This window comes from Herpailurus yagouaroundi, unplaced genomic scaffold, assembly GCF_014898765.1.
Source record: "Herpailurus yagouaroundi ecotype Mexico unplaced genomic scaffold, PumYag 184, whole genome shotgun sequence".
In the NCBI taxonomy this organism is placed as follows: Eukaryota; Metazoa; Chordata; class Mammalia; order Carnivora; family Felidae; genus Herpailurus; species Herpailurus yagouaroundi.
This window is the reverse complement of record NW_024412415.1, coordinates 16347462-16355520: the sequence shown is the minus strand read 5'-3', so window position 1 is coordinate 16355520 and position 8059 is coordinate 16347462. Positions and strand designations below refer to the sequence as shown.

The window sequence follows — 8059 nt, the reverse complement described above, 5'->3', positions numbered from 1 at the left end:
GGCGGCAGAGGAAGGGAGGCAGGCTGGCGCGGCCCGGCCGGGCCTCGGCGCCCGCCGCTCCGGGAACTGCCGGCTTCTTTGTCTCGGCGGCCTGGCGGCCCCGCCAGCCTACCCGGAGCGAAGAAGGGGCGGCGGGGGCGGCCGGTCCGGGGCGCGGTGTGCTGCGGGGCCTGCGGGACCGGGAGGCGCTCGGGCCGCCGCGGGAGCGGCCGGCCCGGACAGGGTTAACCAGAGGGCCGGGCCCAGCCCGCGCGGGGACGATCGCGGCTACTGCCACGACCTCGGGGACTCAAGTCCCTGAGGGGACAAAGCCCGCGGTTCTGGATGCTCGAGACTTCTGCTCTTGGGACTTGGCCGCCGGGCGGGTGCACTGCTTCGGAAAAGAAGTTGAGAATTTTGCCAGGTCATTTCTGCCTGGACACAGTGAAATCAGTGTGTATTTAGTGTGCTTCGTTGAAGCTTGTGCTGCCGTGTTGAATCAGCGTGCGTAGCCTCAGGGGTGCATCGTGAAAACTGAAACCGAAGGAATTATAGAGGCCTGCTTTGTGTGTGTTTCCCCACTTTAAGCTTGTTTTCTGTACACATACTCTTGTTTTAAACCTGATTGGACTGTGGCGAGCAGACGTCTGCTCAAAGGACGGGTAGCGACCACAGTACTTTTGAAGGGGGCTTGGTAATGTGGAAATATTTTAAGTACTCTCTCCGAAGACTGATTTGCTGTCTGGATTCAGGCAAGTTACTTTCTGAAGTACATTTTTTCCCCCTGAAGTATAGTTTTTATCTGGAAAATGTTTTTGATGTAGTCCGTAAATAATCCTTGTAATTTTCCATTCCAGAATTAAAGATGCGCTGTAATTTATTATGCAGATGTTAGTAGTCTTAAATTCTTTTTGCAGATACTTTATTTCACTTGTAGACCCACCCAGCTTGGTTTAAATGTGTTCGCAGTGACCCATAACGTCAGCCTTGACACTTCCACTTTCAGGGTCAGACTTTGAATTTAAGGAAATTAAAGATGGCTTTATGCGTTTTAAAAATTTTGTCTTTTTAAGTATTTTCCCCAAAATAACAGCAATAAAATTCCGTTACATGTTAACACAAGTCACGTATTGGCAAGAGTTCACATTGTTTTGCATTTCTGCAAGTCTTTTAAATGTCTGCGTTAATACAAGACAGCTAGATCTTTAAATCTGCATTCAGTCTGTTGTGGTATCACACCATGTAACTTCTGAAAACTCCCAGAACCCCACTGTATGCTTATGACTTTTTTTTTTTTAACTGAGAAATTTGTCATTTTTATCCTGTCACCATACATGTCAAATGAGTATATTAAACAAGATACATTTTAAAAATATGGTTAGGAAGATTGATTCCTATACTTTTGTCTTGGGTTCTAAGTTTTTTAATTTGGTATTTAGATATATAAACAGTATCAAGAGTAAAGTTTGCTTAATGTACATATCCTGGAGACTCAGGAAAATATTTGAAGTGACTAACCTTAATTTTTAGTTCCACATCTTAATCTATGGAAGTAAAATATGAATTCCATATTAGATGTACCTGTGAAAACTTGTGTGTAAATGTAATATTTGAAGAAGGGACACTGTCACAGCACTGCAGGACCTCTCCATTTAAAAGGAATCCTGCAGTGAAACATTTGGTCAAACAATACTTTTGTGATGTAGATACATATATTTAGAGTTAAGTCTCCTAAGTTAGAGTTTGAGTTCTCTGTCTCTTTCTGTCAATCTGGGTATTTTAGGTTGGGGGCCAGTTATGCTGTAATGTGCGAAAATGTAAGGCCATACTTTGGTTTAATGGTTTTGAAATGAAGCTAAATTCATTTCCAGTTGTTTCTGTGAACTCTAGTTTGATTCTGTCAGGCTGTAGTTCTCTACTGTTCCATCAACAGGAAGCATCTGGTCATTCCTGACATAATTGTTTGAAAATGCCAGGTATATTTTTGATGTTTGCCATGCAAATGAAAATAAATATCAGATGGGATCTCCCCCTCACCCAGCATCTCTAAGATGTATTTATAATGGGCCTCATCTGTAGAATGGCCTTTATTTATTTATTTTTTTTCTTCCTCCTCTTGAGTACCTCATAAGTTAGGGACAGGTAAGGCAAACAAATCACAAATTCAGAACTCATATGAAATTTTGAATCATAAATTTATTTTGAGTGTGTATTTTTGAGGGTGCAGTGTCCCTTTGAAAGTAGCCTAAGTGTGGATGAATTCACTGATGGTCCATCTTCTCTCTGTCTTGTAAATATTTAAAAAAAAAAAAAAAAGGGAAATGAAACGTTAAAGTTCAGGGTAACTTAGTTTTCTAGTATTTCTTTGGCCCCAGAGCTTTCCAACTAGTAGTCATTAATTTCTATAGCATTAACACGTCTATCTTGGTATTAGACTTAACTTTTTTGAAGGTGTTATTCCATCATGCTCTCCACAAGGTCTGTGTACTAGTATTAAGGCCTGTATGTTTTCCCACCTTGTTCATAACAGTGTTTTGCACAGAGTAGATGTGTTGTTGCAATCAGCTGTCAGTTCAGTTGTTGATGGGCTAGTATACTTGAATTTAGACTTAAGTATGTCCATGATGGAAGTGTAGAGGCTAAAGCTTGAAATGATTTCTCCACTGAAGGTGAATCCATATGCAGTCATTGATACATTTAGAAATAGGAGTCTAAAACTCTTTGTCCTGGTTCTCTTAATCTTTTAATGGGAATAATTGGAAAGGCTGGCAGAGCCCAAGGTGCTAGTGCACAAATAGAGAATGTGGAAAAGAGTCAGATAATTTTAACTGTGTGTTTACCGTGAGTCAACACTATGGTATAATATTTTTTAAAGTAAATGTCATTTTGGAGTTGGTAGAACAACGTAGAAAGAGCAGGTGTTATCTCTGCTTTACTTGTATTGGTTGTATTATACCTGGGATATTGTGTCGGTTTTTCAGGTAGAATACTGTCACAATACGCGTGGCCCTTGCATCAGTTCTCAGACTTCATATACAATCACCTGGAGAGCAGAAACATGGAGGCCGAAGCCTAAGTAGGATAGGACCTGGGCCACTGTATTTTTTTCAAGTTCCCCAGGTGGTAGACACTCAAGTTTATAAACCAGTGAGCTATACAGCATATCCAGAGGACCTTGATCATGGAGGAAATGGACATGAGGAAAGGAGAAAAGGCTGAAAAATGCCCTGTTTGGCTCAAAGAAGAGAAAGAAGCTCATCTAAGAAATGATAGCTATCTGTAAATACTTAAAGGTCTATCACACAGAAAGATCAGATTTGATCTGCGTAGAAAGAACTAGGATCAGTGAGTAGGAGGAGGAGGCAGGTTTCAACATTCTTTCAAGAGAAATTTCCATGAAACAGTAAAAATATAATGGGTTGGTTTGGGTGGTAGGCTCTCTACTTTCACTGATGATGTTCAGTTAGGGATTCTAGGGTGGAGGAATTAATATGCTGAATGAGAATTTGGGCTAGGCGTCCTAAAGTTTCCTACAAAGTTTTGAGTTTTTATGATACAGGTCTAGGTTTGCGGTACAGAAGTAGAAGAGCGAAAACTAATTGAGTGAAACAGCTGTTAACTGGATCACAGTTTTCGCCTTCTTGGATGAAGAGAAATGAGTATTAAGTGAGAGCTATTTGATGAGGGCTTTAAACCCAGCTGTAATTTGGCAGACTCAAAGCCTTAAGAATGGTCATACCTTCTGACATGGGAATTTTCATTTAAGGGAATTTTTCTTGATGTAATAAGAATAAGGGTGTGTGCAGAGATTTAGCTCTGAGCATACTAATTGCAGCACTGTTGATAGTAAAAGCTGTGTATTAACATTTGACCCCCCCGTCCCACATTAATTATATGAAGTAGAAAATACCTTCATTTTTCAGAAGAGAAAACAGGCATAGAGAGGTGAGGTAGCTTATCTAAAGGAGCAGAGTTAGTATGTGGTAGAGCCAGGACTTGGATCCAAGCAGTTTGATTCCAGAGTCAGTAACTCTTGATCACTGTACTGTAAAATTGTACACAACCTGAATGTTTAACAGTGATTGTTAGGGTACATATTCACAGTGGGGTACTGCCTAGCTATTAAAATATGATGTTAGAAGAAGGTAAAGTCATGAAGAGATGTCTTGACATATGTTAAGTGAAAAAGTAGGTTTAAAAGCAATTCCATTTTGGTTAAAAAACAAATAATACACTTCATCCTTGAACAATAGGGCTTTGAACTACTTGGGTCCAATTATACACAGGTTTTTGTTTGTGTTGTACAGTACTGTACTGTATTTTCTCATGATTTTCTTAATATTTTCTTTCCTATAGCTTGCTTTACTGTAAGAATACAGTATATAACATATACAAAATACGTATATTGACTGTTTATGTTTTCCATAATTATGCTTCATGTCAGTAGTAGGCTATTAATAGTTTCTGGGGAGAGAAAAGTTATACTCAAGATTTTCAGCTGTGTGTGTGTATTGGGGGGGGGGGTTGTATGTGTGCTCCTAAGCCCTGCATTGTTCAAGGAAAAATTGTATTGACATCTGGAAGGGTATGTGCCAAATTGTAATTGATTTTTTCTGAGTGTAGTTTTAAAAGTGATTATTTTCTTTTTATTCAGGTTTTCTGATTACTAAAATGAATATATGTTTTTGTGTATTTCTTGTAGTGAAAACATATTAAAATGTTGTATTTCAATAAAAAATTGAAGATGATTAGCATAAACTGAGGAGCTTGGGTTTTATACTGTGCAGTTTATGCAATTTGACTTAGGAATTGCACATAAATGGGACTTTGTAGGTTAATGAAGTCTTGTATTTTTTTAAGTTTGATTATTTACTATTCTAATAGTAATACATTAATTGAATAGAGAAAACAATTACTGAATCCTACCATTCTATCATAATCAGTTCTCTATTTTGTATTTTCTCCCTCTTACGTGTAATATTTTAAATGTACTCATCCCAGTTTAGTCACTCTCTAGCTTTGTGACTTCAGACAATTTACTTAATCTCTTTGTGCCTCAGTTTGCCACTTTGTAAATCAGGGATAATTATAATACGTATGTCATGGTGGTTGGTAGGATTAAATGATTTACTGCATATCAGAACAGTGTCTGACACATTTAATAGCTCAGCAAATGTTAGCCATTAGTATTATAGGATCATAGCCCACTAAAACCCTTGGGGTCTAATAGGTTTGGGAATTAAAAGAGTTTTTTGGATATAGGCAAGGTAATAATATAATCTTTCAACAGAGTCCAGTCCTCTTCAAACATATTACTATTTCTGTAGCGAGATGTATGAACATTTTTACCAAATGGGGTAAAGGCTATAAATAGCTTCATGTCAGTTCAGGTAAGGTTTTACCATCAAAAGAGTTTTTGTATTTTGGAATTGCAGTTAAGGAACCCGTAGAATATTTATTCAGTTTTGAGTCCTATTTTAATATTAAAACATATACCTTTTCATGTTGTTATATAGCTTTATAATCCATGGTAATTTAAAAATTAAACAATTAAAAAGAAAACAAAATGTTCACTTTTATTTCCTTTGATGATAAAATATGCTAAACCTCCACCACTATCGTTGATTCTATTACATTGTGTAGAATCTTTTCTAGAAGAGACTAATGTCTAACCCAGTTACCTTTTTTCTGTTTTATAATTGAGGGATAAGACATTAATTTATTTTTCTATTTTATTTTGCTTTTTAATTCTAGTTAACATACAGTGTTATATTAGTTTCAGATGTACAATATAGTAATTTAATAGTAACATACCTCACCCTATGTTCATTACATCAAGTGTACTCTTTAATCTCCATCACCTATTTTACCCATCACCCCCCCCCGCGGTAAGCAGCGGGGAGGTCGCGTTTAATTAGGGGGCGGTTGGTGGGTTGGGTGTTCATTTTTCCCCTTGTTTTGTTTCTTAAATTCCACATGTGAGTGAAATCATATGGCATTTGTCTTTCTCTGACTGATTTTGCTTAGCATTATACTCTCTAGCCATATGTTGTTGCAAATGGCAAGATTTCATTCTTTCTTATGGCTGAATATTTCATCACGCATATATATTTGCATATATATATTTTGCATATATATGTGTATATATATATTTGTGTGTGTGTGTGTATATATATATATATATACATACATATATATATATACATATATATATCACATCACATCTTTATCCATTTCATCAATCAGTGGACACTTGGGCTGCTTCCATACTTTGGCTATTGTAAATAATGCTGCTATAAACATAGGGTGCATGTATTCCTTTGAATTAGTGTTTTTGTTTTCTTTGGGTAAATACCCAGGAGTGTGATTGTTGTAACTTGGTTTACTACAGTAGTAATTCTTTTAAAGGAGGTGAGTAGAGGCCGCTATGGTACTTTTCTTTTAATATCCCCTTCCATTCTGCAGATGTGGAAACTAGATGGATATTTACCCTAAGTCATAATATTAATTGTAGAACTGTACACTGGAATTAGGTCATTTCCTCTCATAAAATTGGATGTCCAGTCTTTTTGATTCCTGTACTCTTCTGTGTCTACAACACTTAACCATGTATCTAAACAGAGGGAAAAAATTTAAACTGTGCCTTAGTCTGAGCTGCTATAATAAACACAGACTTGGTAGCTTATAAACAACGGAACTTTATTTCTCACAGTTCTGAAGACTGGGAGGTCCAAGATCAAGGTGCTAGCATGGTTGGGGTCTGGGGGGGACCCTTTTCCAGTTGCAGACTTGTCCATTGTATTCTCATGTGCTGGAAGGAGCAAGGGAGCTCTCTGGGTGCTTTTTTTTAGAAGGATGTAAACTTTACTCATGATCCTTCCTCATGACCTAATCACCTCCCAAACATTTCACCTCCCTCATAGCATCACTTTGGCATATAAATTTGGGGGCGAGGGAGAGACACACAGGCATTCAGACCATAGCAGATGGTATGGTGTTTAAGTGAATGATCTGAAAAATTTCCCTTATATCCTGGCTTGTGTGAAGTCTTACATTTTGCCCCTGTGATTATTCCACCTGTGTCTTCAGCCATTCCTTTCATACAGACTCTCAATTTCTCTGTCTTAGTTTATTCCTGTATGCATTAGATATAGCCTGAACTTAACACCAGTCACTTCTTTCATATTTACCTGTTGTTAAATCATTCCACTATCTCCTCTGTTTTTCTTCACAGTCACAGAATATTTATGGGGGAAGGTGGGTAATGACGATTTCTTGGCCACTGAATTTATGCTGAACAATTCCCAATGGGCCTTTGTTACTTGGCCATTGTTTTATTAATCTCACCTTTTTCTGTTTTCTCATATGTCTTCTTTCTCTTTTTCAAAAGATACCATTGATTTGATTTCTACTTCATTGAAAAAGTGAATAGAGGGGCGCCTGGGTGGTTCATTTGGTTAGTGTCTGACTCTTGATTTCAGCTCAGGTCATGATCCTAGGGTTGTGGGAACGAGACCCCGCATTGGGCTCTACTGAGCCTGGAGCCTGCTTAAGGGTCTGTCTCTCTTCCCTGCCTCCCCTCCCACCCCATCCCTGCTTGTGCCCTCTCTCAGTCTCTCAAAAAAAAAAAAAAAAAAAATAGAGTACAAGCTTGCACATTTTTTTTTCATTGTCACCATGATGAATCTATTCTTTCATCTTATTTTGTGAACTGGATGGAAGTGAATTCTTTTTGCTTTTCTAGGAATCTTGCTTCCACACAACTTTTCGTCTTGGATCACTTTGATTGTTAAGTGCAGTGGTTGGGTAATAATAAATCTAAAAGTGATGGAAATTGCTCAGTTTTTCTTTGTAAGCTTTATCATCATCATACTTAAATCTTAAAGTTGTTTATAATACATGTTTCTAATTTATTATTTATACCCATTAGTCAGCACAATTCTTTAGATTACTCTTTACTGGATCTCACTTTGTCCTGAGGCTCTGCTTTGCCTATTATTTCCCTTTCTAGCTTTAGAGTCTCTTCGTCCAATGCATCCTACATACGGCTGCCAGAATAATTTTCCTAAAACTTTTTTTG

At 37.8% G+C, this 8059-nt stretch overlaps 1 protein-coding gene across 5 annotated transcripts in view; it reads left to right on the top strand.

Annotated features, from left to right (window-relative positions):
• Positions 1-8059, top strand: part of GABPB1 (GA binding protein transcription factor subunit beta 1) — a 68059-nt gene that overhangs the window by 1139 nt on the left and 58861 nt on the right. The window lies entirely within an intron of this gene.